Here is a 21939-nt window from a genome sequence, read left to right as displayed (position 1 = left end):
CACCAGAGCTCGTATCCTAGGTGGGGAGTGAGCATGGTGTGAAGAAACAACAACTAAATTCTACTCAAGTCTCACTGAAGTTAATGGAATCTGCACAGGAATACCCGAGGGAAGAATTTAGCCTTACTCATATAGGGCCAGATCCTTTGCTGGTGTAAATTAGTGATTACATTGATTTATACCACCTGAGAATCTGGCCCTTTTCTCTCCCCACCTATACACCCATTTTAAAGGACAAATATATAGCCTGATCCTTTAACCCTTACTCATGCAAGTAGTCCCATTGGCTTCAATGCTCCCTCACTCTCCTCTTTGACTCACTTGTGTGAGTAAAGCGGGGTTGGCCTCCTATGTTTTACAACAAATCATGCAAATATTTTTTTATCCAGCTCTGGAAATTGCACTGTTAGTTTTCAGAGTAGCAGCTGTGTTAGTCTGTATTCGCAAAAAGAAAAGGAGTACTTGTGGCACCTTAGAGACTATGTTCGTGAATTTCAGTCCAGAGCAAATGTACAGCCACAGCTTACAACCTTTTAGAAATAATAGTTTGCTGACAGAGTCTTTGGAGTGATACTGCTAAAATAAACAAGACCAAGATTGGTTTTGTCACACCTGCTTCTAGGTAATCAAGTAAATACTTGGCTATCAGCTTCTATATAGATAGAATCGGGTCAAGCAAAAGCCTTGCCAGGGACACCTGTATTTCCCTTGACATTTTCTGTATCAAACAGTGCAAAGAGATTGAAATAAATTATCCTACTGAAAGAGTACAGCAGTAACTGGCTGTCTCTCATACTTTCCTACATTCTTTCTCTTCACTTGATCTATTTTTTCCTCATTTCCAGCCTGCCTTTTTCATTTCCCCAGTGCTCATGCTCATAGCTGTTCTCAACGCTCCTTTTCTCCTGTCAGGTGGCAGAGTCAGCAGATTAACATGGAGGCGCTGACAGTCCGTTGAAAAGGGAACTTTGCCAAAACTGGCACCATCTACAGTGCTTTCCCAGTGTTCTCCATAATATGAATACACTCTGCTTAATATGGAGGAGCATGGAGCAGCTGTCCACTTGCTGAAGTGGGACAGCTTCTCTGAGCACATACCACCTTTGCTGCTCTACATTGACATGTAATTCAAAATGTGGACGATGATAGATAACTTTTAAAGGCCTGAATGGTCTGGGATCTGGCTGTCTTGTAGGCTGCCCCTTGCTCTCTTCCCCCCTACAATAGATAAAAGCATCGAGAATACTCTTGCTATTGGTTCACAAGGTGAGACTCTCAGGCTGGCTGCAATGACTTCTCTCCAACAAGGGCCTCCAGCATTGGAAATTGCTTCCCTTCATAGTCCCTAAGAGCCCAAGATCAGTGAACTGCTGTGACAAAGACTAGTAGACATGCTGGAACATGTGTCTATTTGGTTTATTTCTTCTGATTTTTACAAATCTTCTATTTTATTCCTGAAAAATGAGAGGAATATTGCCAATGTTTCCATAAGCCAGCTCAGCAGGGGTTCTTTACTGCCACTCATTGTGGATAGCTCATGTAAGTTGTGATGGGTTTTGTTTTTATAACTCAAACCCTGCTCCCCCTGAAGCTAATGATACAACTTCCATTAACTTCAGTGGGTCCAGGGCTAAGCATTTTACAGCTGCTCAAGCCATGCACACTTTATAAATGAATCTATTAAAATAAAATAAAAGGTAGGTACTTGCATTTATGGATGAGTTTATTACTTTCAGTTGTTTCCTGAAGTAAAGGAATTGTCGATGTCCTGAGACCAGTGTTCTGATAGTTAAGGCATTTCAGTAGCTGCATTCTCTTGCCGGGACTTGGGTCTCTTTCGAAAGATTTGTATAGTCAGCCGTATGGCCTGAACATGGTGAAGGGCTGAATTGGTTCTGCCAGAGTTTGAACATGTGACCACTGAGAAACTATCTATGCCATGTCTAGTGCTCAGTCCATTAAGTCTTCTCCAGCTTGGATGAGAACTTCAGTCTCTAATTAGTTCTGCTGCTGCTTTAGATTTTCAGTTAATGGCATGATCAAAGCAAGCCAAAGAGTATTTGGTGATGGAGCCCAGAGTGTGGAAGCGTGAGGGAGTGGGACAGAGTTTAGTAAGTGTGATTGTATTCCTTATAATTAACCAAGATGCTAAAAGACTTTCTGGTATTGGAATATTGGACCCTTTTTTTAATTCATACGACAGCGAAAACAAAATGATGCAGTTATTCCAGATCAACTAACTGATCTTGCCACAATCAGACTGGTTATTTTTTTCCTGTTACTTCTTCCTTTAGGCATGACTTTCCTTCCCACTCTGTGATGTTGCTCTTTTGTGTCCTGCAATGCCAACCAAGTCAATGAAATCTCACATTTACTATGTATTACTGCCTCTGCTTAAGAAAAAAGAAAATAAATTAACTGGAACATAAGTGGGACTGACTCAGACTCTGAATATGCTCTAAACCATCAGCACAGTGGTGGTGCCACTTCCCGCTTTATAACCTTTAGCTTAGTGCACTCACCTGGGATGTGGGAGACCTGGGTTCAATTTCCCTCTCTGTCAGAGGGTGGAAAAGGATTTGAACAGGGGTCTCGCATTCTTAGGGGAGTGCTTCAACCACTAAGATATGGGATATTGTGATGTGCAGTGTCCTCCTCTCTTGTTTAGTCTCTCCTAAATTTGGATAAATAATTAAAGCGTCATTAGGCCAGAGAGACTAAGACTGAGAATAACTCTATATCTTAGTGGTTACGGCACATACGTGGGAGGTGGGGAACCCAGCATCCAGTCTCCCTGCTCCAGTGACTAATTATTTATACAAAGTGGAACAACTTCAACAGGAGAGATTGAGGGAGCCCCAAATCTGAATATCCCAGAACTCAGTGGTTAGAGCACTCACCTGACAGGAGTGGGAGACCCCTGTTCAAATCCCTTCTCTCCCTGGCTGAACTGGGGTCTCCCACAACCCAGGTAAGTGTTCTAATGAGGGGGCTAAAAGGTATAAGGTGGGTCCTCCTCCAGCCAGACTTTGAACAGGTCCTGATCCAGTACGTGGCCTCTGAGCACACCTACCAGATTGTGCCCTGCATGCAAGTGAGGTGGATGAATCCCTATCTTCCCTCACTTTGTGGATCACTCTGGGGAAGACAGAAGACAAGTGTTCAGATGCATAGAGTGAAGCAGCAGAAATTTAGGTGCCAGGGAACTTTAATTGCAAAAACTTAGGCACTGAGTGTGTTTAGGGACCTACAGGGTTAGGCAGCAGCTGAGAGAGTTTTGTGGGTCACAGTGGAGACTAAAATTGTGACTTAGGGTGCCTAAGTACCTTTGTGGATCTGTACCATGATGCCTAAAGTTAGGCATCTACATAATTGGCCTGATTTTCAGCCCTATAGCTCCGACTGAAGTCAATGAGAGTTGTGGGTCCTGAGTCGCTCTAAAAAGAACATTCAGACCACTTTCCGACATGTTTAAATAATGATTTAGGTGCCTAACTTCAGGCACCAAAGTTTTAAAGTGCAGGTTTAAGTGTTTTGCTTAAGGTCACAGAGGAAGTCAGTGTCAAAGTCAGATAGAGGACTCAGAAATTCCTGTCCCCAAATCCTGTGCTCAGATCATTCCATTCTCCAAGAACCATTAAAGATAAGGGCAACCATGGACTGAATTTTAACCTTTGAGGCTTCCACAATTCACAAGTAGGATTTTCAAAAGCACTCACCATAAGTCTAATTCTATAATATCTTTTCAAAGCCCATTGTAAAATTCCCATTTATTTCAAGGGACAGAGTGATTTTGAAAATCCCAAATATACTTTTACAACAGTGGTCTAAACCACTCATTTTCAGCAGTTTGTTTTGTTTTCATTTAACTACAGAATAGCATCCCCAGTTCTCTGAGAGGAACCTAGCGAGTTGAACAACTTTATAGATTCTATTTTATTGTGATTTCAAAGTTCATAAATCACAAATAGTAATGGAAAGAAAAAAAAGTCATGAAATGTACTGCTAGGTATCTATTAAGTAACAAACACAATGAAAATTTTATTGCAGGTAACATTTTTACTGCAGAGAGTATATATATTTAAATGCTTTAGATTAATTTTTCTTCCTTTAATTCAAAATCTATAACAAGCCACTGTTTTCTGAAAGAATTACTTTTGCCAGATACATCAATTTTACCACTATTGCATCACTGCGGTTAGAAAGGTCTCTCCATCTTTTAACTTAGTTTAATTAGATAATTAAACACCAGGGACTATCATTTATACAGATAGTTAAATGTAATTAGACACATTTTGTAATTTTGTTTTTAAAAAGCTGTCTTTAATACTTTTATGATTTGATCCAGAGCTTTCAGAACCACTGACTCCTGAGAGAATCAGCAGCAAATACGTTTAATCACAGAACGTTGACTTGGCTCTTGGCAAGCTTATGGTCACTGGAGATGAAGCAAATTAAAAGAGGTTTTTCCATTTCAGGTATATAAAGCTTCTAAAATAAAACCCATCCCCAGAAATCTGCTGCTCAGTCCCATCCCACTTCACCAAAGATTGCAAAAATGGACAGTTCCTAGTGGAATAATGGGGTTGGAGCAACTGTCTGCATTGGTTTTCTGTTAAAGTTCATCAGGTGTTGTTCCAGGAATTTCCCCATTGCCTGATGGTCTCTGCACACAAGCAGGGCAACAAATCTCAAGTGAAATTCATCTTTGCCTGTTGGGTAGGTCTGGCTGATAGAGGAGTTTCATAGGATATTGGGCCACATCTCCCATCAGATTGTCAGGGTTTAAACAACAGTTAGTTCCACATGTAGGGTTATAATTACACATGTTCTTGAATCCATGGGACACTGAGGACATCACATATGCACCATGTCCTGTACTGCCATGGTATCTGCCTGTCTGCATTACCTACCCCTGCCTAATCTCATTCCCACCAGGAGCTCTGCTTCCATCTCTATTCTCATTCCCTCCCTGAAGCACATGAACCACCATCCTCTTCCTCAGCCAATCCATCAAGCATCAAAACATCACAATGATTTTAGGGAGATGAGAGCTACAGGCTTCCTGCTTGCCATTCAGCACCACCAGCGCTGCCTCCCAGCTGTTCCATGCTGCCAGCAATTCCTCATCCTGACCCCCAGTTTGAGAATCCCTGCCCTAGTGTGCCTGTGGATCTGATGGAAGGATTTTAGCCTAGCTTAATTACAGATCAGTTATTATAACAAAAACCTACCCTTTGATGATGTATTTTAGGAGCTTTTATCTCACTGCTTTTTCTACTCATATTGGAGTGTGAATAAAAATAGAGGACCAGATCCCCAGTTGGTGTAAATCAGAGTAGCTCCAGCTCCAATGAAGTCAGTGGAGGGGTACAGATTTACAGCAGATGAGAACCTAACCCATAGATTTCTAACTGAAATGATACGATGTTACTTTTCTCAGGAGGTTGCACTCTAACAAGCTCAGCAAAGGGTTAATGGAGCGATAATAAAATTCACTTATACTGGAGGCTTGAAATGGCTTAGGAATAATACAGTGCATTGCCTTTGATGGTCACAACATTTACTGCAGCACATATTTTATCCAATGAAATATGTGCTGCCATGAACAAAGGACATTTGGTGAAGAGAATTTCTCCAGGTTAACATAGTTTCTAGTAAAAAAAAAAAAAACTAGTGAGGCCTAGCTGCTCAGCAGTCAATTAGCATTTCCCAACTATCTTGTTTTCTGTGTATAAACCAGCAAGAAATTATCCACTGGTATGTGATTTCATGGATAATGTAATATTCCTTCAGGCAGTTCCTGTTTATGAGCTATGTATCATTCATTTCCTACTTTGCATTTTCTCTTTTCCCCTCCACGCAGCATGAGGTGCAGTTGAAGGAGACTATCCTGCCTTTATTGTGGTTTAGAGACTGATCTGCTTGCCTGGAAAGTTAAGGTGTATGAATCCAACTCTAGTTATTGCAGTTGGTGCTGAAGTGCACCATGCTGAAGATAAATTCTAGATTCTTCCCCACCTTGAACAAAATGACATGAATTACTAATGAATCTTGTAGGAAAACCTTCACTAAGGATAAAATGAAATGTGTGGCTTCTGTGTCAATAGGCAAATGCCAGCATGTTACATTACAGCATTCAGATTGGTAACACTCCAGTATTTAAATAGGACCTTTACTGAATAGGTCACCACCACTAGGAGCTTTGTAAAAGTCATCCCGATAGGGGGGGAGGGGGGGCATGAGAAGGACGGTCCAGGCGGCTGATGAGATAAAAGCTATACACATCATCATCATCATCATTTTTTAAGGCTAATTTTAAAGCACTTGATGATGGCAAGGGAATATCTGACTTAAACTGTATTCAGCACTACACTTTAACTTCCCTGAAAGTGTATGTATGTGTGTTCTATATTAGATGTATATCCAAGTTGCAAAGTTCAGGTGAAGTCGTCAGGTCTTTGGTTTTGGTTCAGACCCCTCTCTAATACGTATCATAGACATCTTCAAAGGGCTCTACTTTTCTGCATACCATGTTAGGATTATGTCTGAAGAACAAGTAGTTTCATACTGAGAGCAATTTTTTTCAATCTTTTAAATTTGACATTTTGATGAAATTCTGAATTGAAAAAAATGAGAACAATTTCAATGAAACTGAAGTAATTTCCTGCCCATTTTTTTGACCAGTCATAGAACTGGTTGAAATTTTTTTAATTAAAAAAAAGCGGGATTGGACAGGATGCCTCTGAGAACATTTGCTTTGTTCATCTACCACCTCAGTGAATCTAGAACATCCTGAGGCATGGTGACAAACTTTTGAAGACTGTCCTGATTTGATGTGTAGATTCAAGATGTCCAATGCTGCCTGCATCACATTCTGAGAATAGCAAAGGGAGCTACATAATTGGTCCCTGCCATCAAACCCATGAGACCCAGTAAGATGATTACCTTCCAGGATGGGCAGTCTCAAATTTGCAAAACCACTTGCTCTATCTTTAGTAACCTGTCCTCTGAAAGAAAAGCTTTCCCTGCTTCTGAGTCCAGTATAGAACCTATAAAAGGAATTATCTGAGGTGGCCAGAAAGTTGATTTTTTTTGACACTGAGATGCAGACCCAAATTTGGAAAGATGAAGATTGTAAACATGATGTGGAGTAACACATCCTCACGTGAACTAGCTTTAAGCAACCAATCATCCAAATATGGATAAACAAAACTACCTTATTTTCTCAGATGTGTTGCTACTACAGAAAGGCACTTTGAAAAGGCCCTTTGTGCAGTTGACAGGCTGAACAGGTATACCTTGTACTGGAAATGGTGCCCACCACCATGAAATGTAGGTATTTTCAATACTATGTGAAATAGAGATATGAAAATAAATGTCCTTTAAATCAAGAGTGGTGAACCAATCCACAGTTGAAAGCAAGGAAATTATGGAGGCCAGGGTTAACATAGAAAACCAGAACTTCTAGATATACCTGTTCGATTTTCCTAAATCTAAAATCAGACGAAGACTCTCATCTTTTTTCTGTGTCAGGCAGTACCTTGAAAAGATTTTTGGGTACCACCTTGACAGCTCCTATCTGGAGCAGCTTGTGTTCTTCTGAATAATATTGTAAGAAGGTTTCCTGAAAGGGGAAGGGTAGGGAGAATAAAGAGGGGGCAGTTTTTCAGACTGACTGGCCCAGCCCTTCTTTATTATCTCTAGTACCCATAAGTCCAAGGTTATTTGTTGATGAATTGGGCTAGCTTGTCCGCAAATAAAAGAAGGTATGGATCCTGGCTGATTGGTCCGTGACTCTTGATCATCACATCCAATCTGGTGTTCACAGAAGATGAAAAAGGGGTCTTCATCTTAGGTATCTGACAGATGCTTTTTATGCTGGGTCTGGAATGAAGACTGAGATTGCTGATGCTGTTGCTGATTACTCTGATTTGAAGAAAAATAAGTAGATAACTGAGGGCAATATTGCCCCTGGTATTGAAAAGAAGGAGTAGAAAGTCCCCTTCTGAGTGAGGGATAGATACCCATAAAACGAGCAATGGATCTAGTTTTCTTTAATTTTTCCAACAGTTCATCAGTCTTATTGCTGCAAAGACCATCTCCTTTGAATGGGAGATCTTCCTCCTTGACTCTAATGTCCACAGTCAAGAAAGAGGAATGGAGCTGAGATTGCCTCCTCAAGGTAACTGCAGATGCCAGTGCTCTGGTGGAAGAGTCTGAAGCATCAAATGATTCTCTGAGGGCATACTTTGCCATATGCTGCTGTTCTATCAAAATAGCATTAGCCAGTCTTTTATCTCCTGGCAAATCTTGGACAAATAAGCCATCCTCTCCCATAAGTGGAATTGATAACAGGCCATCATTGACTAGTAATTAGCCACTCCAATTCCCAGAGAAGAGGACAAGAAAACTTTTCTTACAAGTGTGTCAGTTTTTCTCTCCTCTCTATCAGCAGGAGTAGAGTGAGTTTGACCAGACCTAAACCTATACTGGCAGCAGCCACCATTAGTGAATTTGCACAGGCTGTGAACGAAAGTAAGAGAGCCATTCATGTAGACTCTAGTACTGTTTGTTTTCTTGGAAATAGGTTGACAGGTAGCAGGAATTGACCAAACAGTCTTGGCAGACTGCAACATCCTGTTCATGGAGGTAGTCACAAGAATGTCAAGTACTGGATGGGAGACTTCCTCCACAGCCACCAAAGGTAAATTTAATGTGGGTACCATGCAATCAACAAGGTCATGCAGTTGCAAAGCATCCTCAAAACAGGAAGAAGCAAAAGTTACACCCACATGCTCGTCAGGAAACAAATGGGGATGAAAGTCAGTATCCATTTGTTCCTGGTCCAAAAGAGGAGGTGTCGCCTCATCCTCTTCTTCAGAAAGTGTATCAGGTACAACCAACTGAGCTACGGATGGATCTGGAGTAACCGGATCTGAAGAGTGTTGAGCCACTGGATCCTTATTGGATGACACTACACCTCTCCAAGTATAAAGGCGGATCATCCAAAAGTTGTTGTGGTGGAACCCAACAGGGCCAGGACAGTGGTGGAAGTTGTGGTGGAACTCAGATCAGGGCTGACAGTTTCTTCAGTAGCTGGGATCTGGAAATATACCTATAAGAGGAGAAGCAAAAGGATAAGGGAAGAATCAGATTTCTTGATTCTTCCTCTAACCTCCTCCAAAGAAGACCTCAGATCTGTTATGGATCCACTGGAGACAGTGATGGAACTGCAGAGTGAAGAGAAATAAAGGGTGAAAAATCTTTCTGGAGATGCCATAGGTGTCTCAGCACAGCTGGAAGCAGTGAACAGTGGCTCTAAAACACCTTTCCACTTGCTCATTCCTGGACCAGGAATAAACCAAAGGAAGTATAATCATGAAAAATCCGATGCTAACTCATTATTGACAAAATCTGAAAAGTATTTCAGTACAAAGAAACAAGCCTGCAGTTGAATATTTTCATTCTGAAGCTAGAAAAGGCAGCAATAATAATTACTTTTACTTACACATGTAAAACTGGACAAGTCATTTACAACACAAACTTTGCTTCTCTACAAAAGAAAAAGGACACTAAACTATCTAAACTGCTACATGCCACAAAGAGCCACAACAGTAGTTCCCTTAACCCACCCAACAATATTGTTAATCTTTCCAGCTATATTCTTAGCGCAGCAGAAGAGTCTGTCCTATCTTGGGGCCTCTCCTTTTGTCCCTCCAGACACACAGACATGATACAGTTCTGTGGTGACCTAGAATCCTACTTTCGACATCTCCGACTCAAAGAATATTTCCAACACACCTCTGAACATACTAACCCACAGAATCCTTCCTACCAACACTACAAAAAGAAGGATTCTGGGTGGACTCCTCCTGAAGGTCAAAGCAACAGACTGGACTTCTACATAGATTGCTTCCGTCGACGTGCACGGGCTGAAACTGTGGAAAGGCAGCATCACTTGCCCCATAACCTCAGCCGTGCTGAACACAACAGCATCAACAGCCTCAGGAACAATTATGACATCATAATCAAAAAGGCTGACAAAGGAGGTGCTGTCGTCATCATGAATAAGTTGGAATATGAACAAGAGGCTGCTAGGCAGCTCTCTAACTCCACATTCCACAGGCCATTATCTTCTGATCCTACTGAGGATTACCAAAAGAAACTACACCATCTGCTCAAGAAACTCCCTGAAAAAGCACAAGAACAAATCCGCACAGACACACCCCTATAGCCCCAAGCAGAGATATTCTATCTGCTACCCAAAATCCATAAACCTGGGAATCCTGGATGCCCCATCATCTCAGGCATTGGCACCCTGACAGCAGGACTGTCTGGCAATGTGGACTCTCTCCTCAAGCCCTACACTACCAGCACTCCCAGCTATCTTCAAGACACCACTGACTTTCTGAGGAAACTACAATCCATCGGTGATCTTCCTGAAAACACCATCCTGGCCACTATGGATGTAGAAGCCCTCAACACCAACATTCCACACAAAGATGGACTACAAGCCGTTAGGAACAGTATGCCTGATAATGTCATGGAAAACCTGGTGGCTGAACTTTGTGACTTTGTCCACACCCACAACTATTTCACATTTAGGGACAATATATACCTTCAAGTCAGCGGCACTGCTATGGGTACCTGCATGGCCCCACAGTATGCCAATATTTTTATGGCTGACTTAGAACAATGCTTCCTTAGCTCTTGTCCCCTAACACCCCAACTCTACTTGCGCTACATTGATGACATCTTCATCATCTGGACCCATGGAAAAGAAGCCCTTAAGGAACTCCACCACAATTTCAACAATTTCCATCCCACCATCAACCTCAGCCTAGACCAATCCACACAAGCGGTCTGTTTTCTGGACACTACTGTGCTAATAAGCGATGGTCACATAAACACCACCCTATACTTACCTACATGCCTCCAGCTTCCATCCAGGACACACCACACGATCCATTGTCTACAGCCAAGCTCTAAGGTACAACCGCATTTGCTCCAATCCCTCAGACAAAGACAAACACCTACAAGATCTCTATCAAGCATTCTTAAAACTGCAGTACCCACCTGCTGAAGTGAAAAAACAGATTGGCAGATCCAGAAGAGTATCCAGAAGTCACCGAGTACAGGACAGGCCCAACAAAGAAAATAACAGAATGCCACTAGCTGTCACCTTCAGCCCCCAACTAAAACCTCTTCAGCGCATCATCGCAGATTTACAACATATCCTGAAAAATGATCCCTCACTCTCACAGATCTTGGGAGACAGACCAGTCCTCGCTTACAGACAGCCCCCCAACCTGAAGCAAATACTCTCAGCAACCACACACCACACAACACTACCCCAGAAACCTATCCTTGCAACAAAGCCCGATGCCAACTCTGTCCACATATTTATTCAAGTGACACCATCATAGGACCTAATCACATTAGCCACACCATCTGGGGCTCGTTCACCTGCACATCTACCAATGTGACATATGCCATCATGTGCCTTCTGCCATGTACATTGGCCAAACCGGACAGTCTCTACGCAAAAGAATAAATGGACACAAATCTGACATCAGGAATCATGACATTCAAAAACCGGTAGAAGAACACTTCAACCTCTCTGGCCACTCAGTAAAAGATTTAAGGGTGTCAATTTTGCAACAGAAAAGCTTCAAAAACAGACTTAACCGAGAAATTGCTGAGCTTGAATTAATATGCAAACTAGATACCATTAACTTGGGTTTGAATAGAGACTGGGAGTGGCTGGGCCATTACACATATTGAATCTATTTCCCTAAGTTAAGTATCCTCACACCTGCTTGTCAACTGTCTAAATGGGCCATCTTGATTATCACTACAAAAAAGTTTTTTTCTCTGGCTGATAATAGCTCATCTTAACTAATTAGCCTCTCACAGTTTGTATGGCAACTTCCAACTTATCTGTGTTTATATATAGATCTTCTTACTGTATGTTCCATTCTATGCATCCGATGAAGTGGGATGTAGCCCACGAAAGCTTATGCTCTAATAAATTTGTTAGTCTCTAAGGTGCCACAAGTCCTCCTTTTCTTTATACATATGAGGTTTATTTTAAATTTTAATTTGCTCACTATCAAATGACTGGTTTCAGAGTAACAGCTGTGTTAGTCTGTATTCGCAAAAAGAAAAGGAGTACTTGTGGCACCTTAGAGACTAACCAATTTATTTGAGCATGAGCTTTCGTGAGCTACAGCTCACTTCATCGGATGCATACCGTGGAAACTGGTTAGTCTCTAAGGTGCCACAAGTACTCCTTTTCTTTTATCAAATGACTGTTTTTTCTGTTTCTTCTGGCTCATTGATCTGGCATTGAATATGACTATTGGATGGCAAAGTGCCATGTACAGCAACATGCAGATCCCTAAGCTTTACACTGGGTAAGGGGCTTGAGGAAGGAAGAAGAGTCAGAATACATAAGAGGCATCAACCAGAGATATGGTAACAGTTTATTGGCTATATTTTGCTAAGCAGAATAAGGGCCAGGCAACTGATGCACGATGACCTCTGATTATTATTACCTATTCCTCCCTATTTGTTTTTTATACTCACCTGTTGTCTCTCATCATACAATTAGACTGTAAGCTCCCTCAGGCAGGGACTGTTTATTAAGTGTGTATACAGACTTAGCACAATGGGGCCCTGATATCTGATGAGGGCATCGAAACAGTACCACTATGCAAATAATAAATATTATGACCAATAGCAAGAGAATTTATTTTGTACAGATTAGCACAATAGCTAATAGCTGTTTTCCGATCATGGGTGTTTTCTCATACAGGTAAATTATAAACTTCCATCTTTTATAGTATTATAATCAGATAGAGCCATATTACTTACCAAGAGTTTCTCAAATGTTATGTCAGATCACAGACAGCTGCAGCAGCACAGGAGCCAGCAAACAGAGCTGTAAACAGGGGAGTTTGAGTGGAAATTTGTAAGGGGAGTTGGGGGGAAGACTAAGAGCCAGACAAAGGAACAGACAGGCTAGTGAAGGGAGTGTGTGGTGGTCTGGCAGTGTTTTGGTGCTCGTTGGGGGTTTGTTTTGCTGTGGGTGGTGGTGTTTTGGTTTGGTTTCTGTTTCCCAGACTAACAGGATTTAGGTGAGAAGGCTCTGACAGACACAGAGGCAGCAGTGGTAGTGACCCAAGTAGTGGAAGACACAATGAAGATGACTGGATGTAGAAGCTGTGGCATGTACATGATCCTGGAGGGGGTACCTGAAAAGAGTTTCATCTCCATGAAGTGCCACCTGATAGAGCTGATGGAAGAGACGATCTGAGGACTGGAGATGCAGGTGGAAACTCTGGTTGAGTTTAGAAGGGTTTCAAGCAAAGACATGAGGAGGCTGAAGAGAAAAGCTCAGACTTGCAGATGGAACCGGGACCAAAGATCTCTGAGGGGATACTTCTGGGTGAGGAAAGTGGACAATGGAAGCATGTGACTAAGAGAACCAGGCAGAGAAAAAGACGGGCTAGTGAAGGAGAAATAGAGCTCAGGAACAGGTTTGCGGAGTTGGAAAATGAAGAAGGAGCACAGCAGGTGGTCACTGAAAGTGAGAGGGCAAGGAAGAAGAGCAGCTAGTCCTATAGGAAGAGGGCAAGAGTCACTGGAGATAAACACCAAATATGAGCCCCAGGAGGATACGGGATGGGTTGCAGAGGATTGCAAGGGACAATAGGAATTGAGAGGACTTGCAGCCAGAGGGAACAGGGGATAGACTGGAGAATTGCACCATCGCCAGGAAAAGGCAGGTGTACGTGACTGGGGACTCCTTACTGAGAAGAATAGACAGGTCCGTAACAAGAGCTGATCCAGAGAACAGAAGGGTGTGCTATCTGCCAGATGCTGAGATGTGGACCCGAGGCTGAAGAGGATCCTAACGGGAGCAGGAAAGAATCCACTGGTTATCCTTCATGTGGGAACAAATGATACTGCTAGATTCTCGCTGGAACGTATCAAGGGAGACTATGCTAGGCTGGGGAAGACGCTTAAGTAAATTGAGGCTCAAGTGATCTTCAGTGGGATTCTGCCTGTTCCTAGAGAAGGGCAACAAAGGTGTGACAAGATTATGACGCTCAGAGGGCTCAGGTACTGGTGCTATAAAGAGGCCTTTGGGATGCATGGCCACTGGGAAGCATTCATGGACAGAGGACTGTTCTCTCTGGATGGACTTCACCTGAGTAAGGAGGGAAAGACTTGTAGGATGGAGGATGGCACAACTGATCAAGAGAGCTTTAAACTAGGAATCTGGGGGAGATGGTTGGGAGATGTCCAGGTAATCTCCACGCCAGATTTTAACACTGAGAGGGAAGAAAATGAAGTAAGAAAGGATACTGCCATGGGTAGGAGAATGGACATAAGGAGAAAGGGTAGTGTACATACCAGTCTAATAGGTGATACTGGCAGTAGAATGTATGTGCCTAATTGGGTAAAGAATGTGAGCGAGGCCAAAATTAAGATGTTTGTACACTAATGCGAGGAGCCTAGGTAACAAAATGGAGGAACTAGAGCTACTGGTGCAGGAAGTGAAACCAGATATTATAGGGATAACAGAAACATGGTGGAACAGTAGTCATGACTGGAGTACGGGTATTGAAGGGTATGTGCTGTTTAGGAAAGAGAAATAAAGGCAAAGGTGGTGGAGTAGCACTGTATATCAATGATGAGGTAGATTGTAAAGAAATAAGAAGTGATGGAATGGATAAGACGGAATCTGTCTGGGCAAAAATCACATTGAGGAAGAAAGCTACTAGAGCCTCCCCTGGGATAGTGCTTGGGGTGTGCTATCGACCGCTGGGATCTGATCTGGATATGGATAGAGACCTCTTTAATGTTTTTAATGAAGTAAATACTAATGGGAATTGTAAAAAGAAAAGGAATACTAGTGGCACCTTAGAGACGAACCAATTTATTTGAGCATAAGCTTTCGTGAGCTGCAGCTCACTTCATCGGATGCATTTGTGGGAACTGTGGGAATTGTGTGATCATGGGAGACTTTAACTTCCCAGATATAGACTGGAGGACAAGTGCTAGTAATAATAATAGTGCTCAGATTTTCCTGGATGTGATAACTGATGGATTCCTTCACCTAGCAGTTGCTGAACCAACAAGAGGGGATGCCGTTTTAGATTTGGTTTTGGTGAGTAGTGAGAACCTCATAGAAGAAATGGTTGTAGGGGATAATCTTGGTTCAAGCGATCATGAGCTAATTCAGTTCAAACTAAATGGAAGGATACACAAAAATATATCTGTGACTAGGGTTTTTGATTTCAAAAGAGCTAACTTAAAAAATTAATTAAATTAGTTAGGGAAGTGGATTGGACTGAAGAACTTGTGGATCTAAAGGCAGAGGAGGCCTGGAATTACTTCAAGTCAAAGTTGCAGAAACAATCAGAAGCCTGCATTCCAAGAAAGGGGAAAAAATTCATAGGCAGGAGTTGTAGACCAAGCTGGATGAGCAAGCACCTTAGAGAGGTGATAAAGAAAAAGCAGAAAGCCTACAAGGGGTGGAAGATGGGAGGGATTAGCAAGGAAAGCTACCTATTGAGGCCAGAACATGTAGGAATAAAGTGAGAAAGGCCAAAAGCCATGTAGAGTTGGACCTTGCAAAGGAAATTAAAACCAATAGTAATAGGTTCTATAGCCATATAAATAAGAAGAAAACAAAGAAAGAAGAAGTGGGACCACTAAACACTGAGGATGGAGTGAAGGTTAAGGATAATCTAGCCATGGCCCAATATCTAAACAAATAGTTTGCCTCAGTCTTTAATGAGGCTAATGGGGAGCTTAGGGATAATGATAGGACAACAAATGGGAAGGAGGATATGGAGGTAGATATTATCACATCTGAGGTAGAAGCCAAACTTGAACAGCTTAATGGGACTAAATCGGGGGGCCCAGATAATCTTCATCCAAGAATATTAACGGAACTGGCACCCGAAATTGCAAGCCCATTAGCAAAATATTTTAATGAATCCGTAAACTCAGGGGTTGTAGCGTATGACTAGAGAATTGCTAACATTGTTCCTATTTTTAAGAAAGGAAAAAAAAGTGATCCGGGTAACTACAGGCCTGTTCGTTTGACATCTGTAGTATGCAAGATCTTGGAAAAAATTTTGAAGGAGAAAGTAGTTAAGGACATTGAGGTCAATGGTAATTGGGACAAAATACAACATGGTTTTACAAAAGGTAGATAGCGTCAAACCCACCTGATCTCCTTCTTTGAGAAGGTAACAGATTTTTTAGACAAAGGAAATGTAGTGGATCTAATTTACCTCAATTTCAGTAAGGCATTTGGTACGGTTCCACATAGGGAATTATTAGCTAAATTGGAAAAGATGAGGATCAATATGAAAATTGAAAGGTGGATAAGGAACTGGTTAAAGGGGAGACTACAATGGGTCACACTGAAAGGTGAACTGTCAGGCTGGAAGGAGGTTACTAGTGGAGTTCCTCAGGGATCGGTTTTGGGACCAATCTTATTTAATCTTTTTATTACTGATCTTGGCCCAAAAAGCGGGAATGCGCTAATAAAGTTTGCGGATGACACGAAGCTGGGAGGTATTGCCAATACAGAGAAGGACCAGGATATCATACAGGAAGATCTGGATGACCTTGTAAACTGGAGTAATAGTAATAGGATGAAATTTAATAGTGAAAAGTGCAAGGTCATGCATTTAGGGATTAATAACAAGAATTTGTGTCATAAACTGGGGACACATCACTTGGAAGTAACAGAAGAGAAGGACCTCAGAGTAGTGGTTGATCACAGGATGACTATGAGCCACCAATGTGATACGGTGGTGAAAAAAGCTAATGCGGTCTTGGGATGCATCAGGCGAGGTATTTCCAGTAGAGATAAGGAGGTGTTAGTACTGTTATACAAGGCACTGGTGAGACTTCATCTGGAATATTGTGTGCAGTTCTAATCTCCAATGTTTAAGAAAGATGAATTCAAACTGGAACAGGTACAGAGAAGGGCTACTCGGATGATCCGAGGAATGGAAAACCTGTCTTATGAAAGGAGACTCAAAGAGCTTGGCTTGTTTAGCCTAACCAAAAGAAGGCTGAGGGGAGATTTGATTGCTCTCTATAAATATATCAGAGGGATAAATACCACAGAGGGAGAAGAATTATTTAAGCTCAGTACCAATGTGGACACAAGAACAAATGGATATAAACTGGCCATCAGGAAGTTTAGACTTCAAATTAGACAAAGGTTTCTAACCATCAGAGGAGTGAAGTTCTGGAACAGGCTTCCTAGGGAAGCAAGAGACATATCTGGCTTCAAGACTAAGCTTGATAAATTTATGGAAGGGATGATATGATGGGATAGCCTAATTTTGGCAATTAATTGATCTTCAACTATTAGCGGTAGATATGGCCAATGATGGGATGTTAGATGGGGTGGGATCTGAGTTACTACAGAGAATTCTTTCCTGGGTGGCTGGCTGGCGAGTCTTGCCCACATGCTCAGGGTTTAGCTGATCGCCATATTTGGGGTCAGGAAGGAATTTTCCTCCAGGGCAGATTGGAAGAGGCCCCGGGGGGTTTTCGCCTTCCTCTGCAGCATAGGGCACAGGTCACTTGCTGGAGGATTCTCTGCACCTCAAAGTCTTTAAACCATGATTTGAGGACTTCAATAGCTCAGACATAGGTTAGAGGTTTGTTACAGGAGTGGATGGGTGAGACTCTGTGGCCTGCGTTGTGCAGGAGGTCAGACTAGATGATCATAATGGTCCCTTCTGACCTTAAAGTCTATGATGCTTTCTAAAGGAAGATTCTCTCTTCTTCTTCACAGAAGTCTAGAGTGATGTGTATTATTTTTTATAAATATCATATGCATCTCAGATTACCGGCTTGATATTATCCTGCCTGACTGCATATCTAATTTGCATATGTTGTTACCCACACAAATGAAGGCACAAATGCAGGGTTTTGAAGATTCAGAGCAGGCTGCACAGTGGAGACAGGAGACCGGCAAAGAAATTTGGCATCATGTGACCTCCAGAAGAAGAAAGGGGAACGTCCATGTACCAGCAACGCAGATACAGGTAAGTAACCGTTTTCATGTTCTCTCCACAGGTATCAATGCTAAGAATGGACCAGATGATACGTCTGAGGGAAGGGAGCAGAAGGAGACTCCGCCAGTTGGAAGGCATGAGATGCAGTGTCTTAAGGTTGGGGGTTCCACGACCACCACTCCCAAGAGAAGGAGGCGGGTGGTGGTCGGGGACTCTCTCCTCAGGGGACTGAGTCATCTATCCGCCGCCCCGACTGGGAAAACCAAGAAGTCTGCTTAGCTGCCAGGAGCTAAGATTCGCGATGTGACGGCCGAGACTCATCAAACCCTCAGATCGCTACCCCTTCCTGCTTCTCCACGTGGGCACAAATGATACTGCCAAGAATGACCTTGAGCGGATCACTGCAGACTCCGTGGCTCTGGGAAGAAGGATAAAGGAGTTTGAAGCACAAGTGGTGTTCTCGTCCATCCTCCCCGTGGAAGGAAAAGGCCGGGGTAGAGACCGTTGAATTGTGGAAGTCAATGAATGGCTACGCAGGTGGTGTCGGAGAGAAGGCTTTGGATTCTTTGACCACGGGATGGTGTTCCAAGAAGGAGGAGTGCTAGGCAAAGATGGGCTCCACCTAACGAAGAGAGGGAAGAGCATCTTCGCAAGCAGGCTGGCTAACCTAGTGAGGAGGGCTTTAAACTAGGTTCACCGGGGGAAGGAAACCAAAGCCCTGAGGTAAGTGGGGAAGTGGGATACCGGGAGGAAGCACGAGCAGGAGAGTGAGAGAGGGGAGGGCTCCTGCCTCATACTGAGAAAGAGGGGCGATCAGCGGGTTATCTCAAGTGCCTATACACAAATGCACAAAGCCTGGGAAACAAGCAGGGAGAACTGGAAGTCCTGGCAAAGTCAAGGAATTATGATGTGATCAGAATAACAGAGACTTGGTGGGATAACTCCCATGACTGAAGTACTGTCATGGACAGATATAAGCTGTTCAGGAAGAACAGGCAGGGCAGAAAAGGTGGGGGAGTTGCACTGTATGTAAGAGAGCAGTATGATTGCTCAGAGCTCCGGTATGAAACTGCAGAAAAACCTGAGAGTCTCTGGATTAAGTTTAGAAGTGTGAGCACCAAGGGTGATGTCGTGGTGGGAGTCTGCTATAGACCACTGGACCAGGAGGATGAGGTGGACGAGGCTTTCTTCCGGCAACTTGCAGAAGCTACTAGATCGCATGCCCTGGTTCTCATGGGAGACTTTAATCACCCTGATATCTGCTGGGAGAGCAATACAACGGTGCACAGACAATCCAGGAAGTATTTGGAAAATGTAGGGGACAATTTCCTTGTGCAAGTACTGGAGGAATGAACTAGGGGCAGAGCTCGTCTGCTCACAAACCGGGAAGAATTAGTAGGGGAAGCAAAAGTGGATGGGAACCTGGGAGGCAGTGACCATGAGATGGTCGAGTTCAGGATCCTGACACAAGGAGGAAAGGAAAGCAGCAGACCCTGGACTTCAGAAAAGCATACTGACTCCCTCAGGGAACTGATGGGCAAGATCCCCTGGGAGAATAACATGAGGGGGAAAGGAGTCCGGGAGAGCTGGCTGTATTTTAAAGAATCCTTATTGACGTTACAGGGGCAAACTATCCCGATGTGTAGAAAGAATAGTAAAGCGAAGCTGGCCGCCTGCCATATTAACAGTGAAATCCTTGCTGATCTTAAACACAAAAAAGAAGTTTACAAGAAGTGGAAGATTGGACAAATGACCAGGGATGAGTATAAAAATATTGCTTGGGCATGCAGGAGTGAAATTAGGAAGGCCAAATCACACCTGGAGTTGCAGCTAGCAAGAGATGTTAAGAGTAACAAGAAGGGTTTCTTCAGTTATGTTGGCCAGAAGAAGAAAGTCAAGGAAAGCGTGGACCCCTTACTGAATGAGGGAGGCAACCTAGTGACAGAGGATGTGGAAAAAGCTAATGTACTCAATGCTTTTTTTACCTCTGTCTTCATGAACAAGGGGTATGTCTACAGTACGAAATCAGGTCGAATTTATAGAAGTCAGTTTTTTAGACATCGGTTTTATATATTCGAGTGTGTGTGTCCCCACAGAAAATGCTCTAAGTGCATTAAGTGCATTAACTCGGCGGAGTGCTTCCACAGTACTGAGGCTAGTGTCGACTTCCGGAGTGTTGCACTGTGGGTGGCTATCCCACAGTTCCCGCAGTCTCCGCTGCCCATTGGAATTCTGGGTTGAGATCCCAATGCCTGATGGGGCTAAAACATTGTCGTGGGTGGTTCTGGGTAGATATCGTCAGGCCCCCGTTCCCTCCCTCCCTCCGTGAAAGCAAGGGCAGACAATCATTTCACGCCTATTTTCCTGAGTTACCTGTGCAGATGCCATACCACGGCAAGCATGGAGCCCGCTAAGGTAACCGTCACCCTATGTCTCCTGGGTGCTGGCAGACGTGGTACTGCATTGCTACACAGTAGCAGCAACCCATTGCCTTGTGGCAGCAGACAGTACAGTATGACTAGTAGCCGTCCTCGTCATGTCCAAGGTGCTCCTGGCCACGTCGGCCAGGAGCGCCTGGGCAGACATGGGCGCAGGGACTAAATTTGGAGTGACTCAACCAGGTCATTCTCTTTAGTCCTGCAGTCAGTCCTATTGAACCATCTTATGGTGAGCAGGCAGGCGATATGGATTGCTAGCAGTCCTATTGCATCATCTTCTGCCGGGCAGCCATGAGATGTGGATGGCATGCAGTCCTTCTGCACCGTCTGCTGCCAGCCAAAGATCTAAAAGATAGATGGAGTGGATCAAAACAAGAAATAGACCAGATTTGTTTTGTATTCATTTGCTTCCCCCCCCCCCCCCGTCTAGGGGACTCATTCTTCTAGGTCACACTGCAGTCACTCACAGAGAAGGTGCAGCAAGGTAAATCTAGCCATGTATCAATCAGAGGCCAGACTAACCTCATTGTTCCAATAAGAACAATAATTTAGGTGCACCATTTCTTATTGGAACCCTCCGTGAAGTCCTGCCTGAAATACTCCTTGATGTAAAGCCACCCCTTTTGTTGATTTTAGCTCCCTGAAGCCAACCCTGTAAGCCATGTCATCAGTCGCCCCTCCCTCCGCAGACAATCGTTCCGCGCCTTTTTTCTGTGCGGACGCCATACCAAGGCAAGCATGGAGGCCGTTCAGCTCACTTTGGCAATTAGGAGCACATTAAACACCACATGTATTATCCAGCAGTATATGCAGCACCAGAACCTGGCAAAGCGATACCGGGCGAGGAGGCGATGTCAGCACGGTCACGTGAGTGATCAGGACATGGACACAGATTTCTCTGAAAGCATGGGCCCTGCCAATGCATGCATCATGGTGCTAATGGGGCAAGTTCATGCTGTGGAATACCGATTCTGGGCTCGGGAAACAAGCACTGACTGGTGGGACCGCATAGTGTTGCAGGTCTGGGACGATTCCCAGTGGCTGCGAAACTTTCGCATGCGTAGGGGCACTTTCATGGAACTTTGTGACTTGCTTTCCCCTGCCCTGAAGCGCATGAATACCAAGATGAGAGCAGCCCTCACAGTTGAGAAGTGAGTGGCGATAGCCCTGTGGAAGCTTGCAACACCAGACAGCTACCGGTCAGTTGGGAATCAATTTGGAGTGGGCAAATCTACTGTTGGAGATGCTGTGTTGCAAGTAGCCCACGCAATCAAAGATCTGCTGATATCAAGGGTAGTGACCCTGGGAAATGTGCAGGTCAAAGTGGATGGCTTTGCTGCAATGGGATTCCCTAACTGTGGTGAGGCCATAGACGGAACCCATATCCCTATCTTGGCACTGGAGCACCAAGCCAGCGAGTACATAAACCGCAAGGG

General features: G+C 43.5%; 1 protein-coding gene across 2 annotated transcripts in view; it reads left to right on the top strand.

Annotated features, from left to right (window-relative positions):
• Positions 1 to 21939, top strand: part of BMERB1 (bMERB domain containing 1) — a 125553-nt gene that overhangs the window by 62077 nt on the left and 41537 nt on the right. The gene's annotated exons all lie outside the window — the stretch shown is intronic.

Source organism: Lepidochelys olivacea (assembly GCF_965140295.1).
Source record: "Lepidochelys olivacea isolate rLepOli2 genome assembly, chromosome: 10".
Lineage (NCBI taxonomy): Eukaryota > Metazoa > Chordata > Testudines > Cheloniidae > Lepidochelys > Lepidochelys olivacea.
Note: the sequence above shows the minus strand (reverse complement) of the source record. Positions and strands in the feature narration are given on the sequence as shown.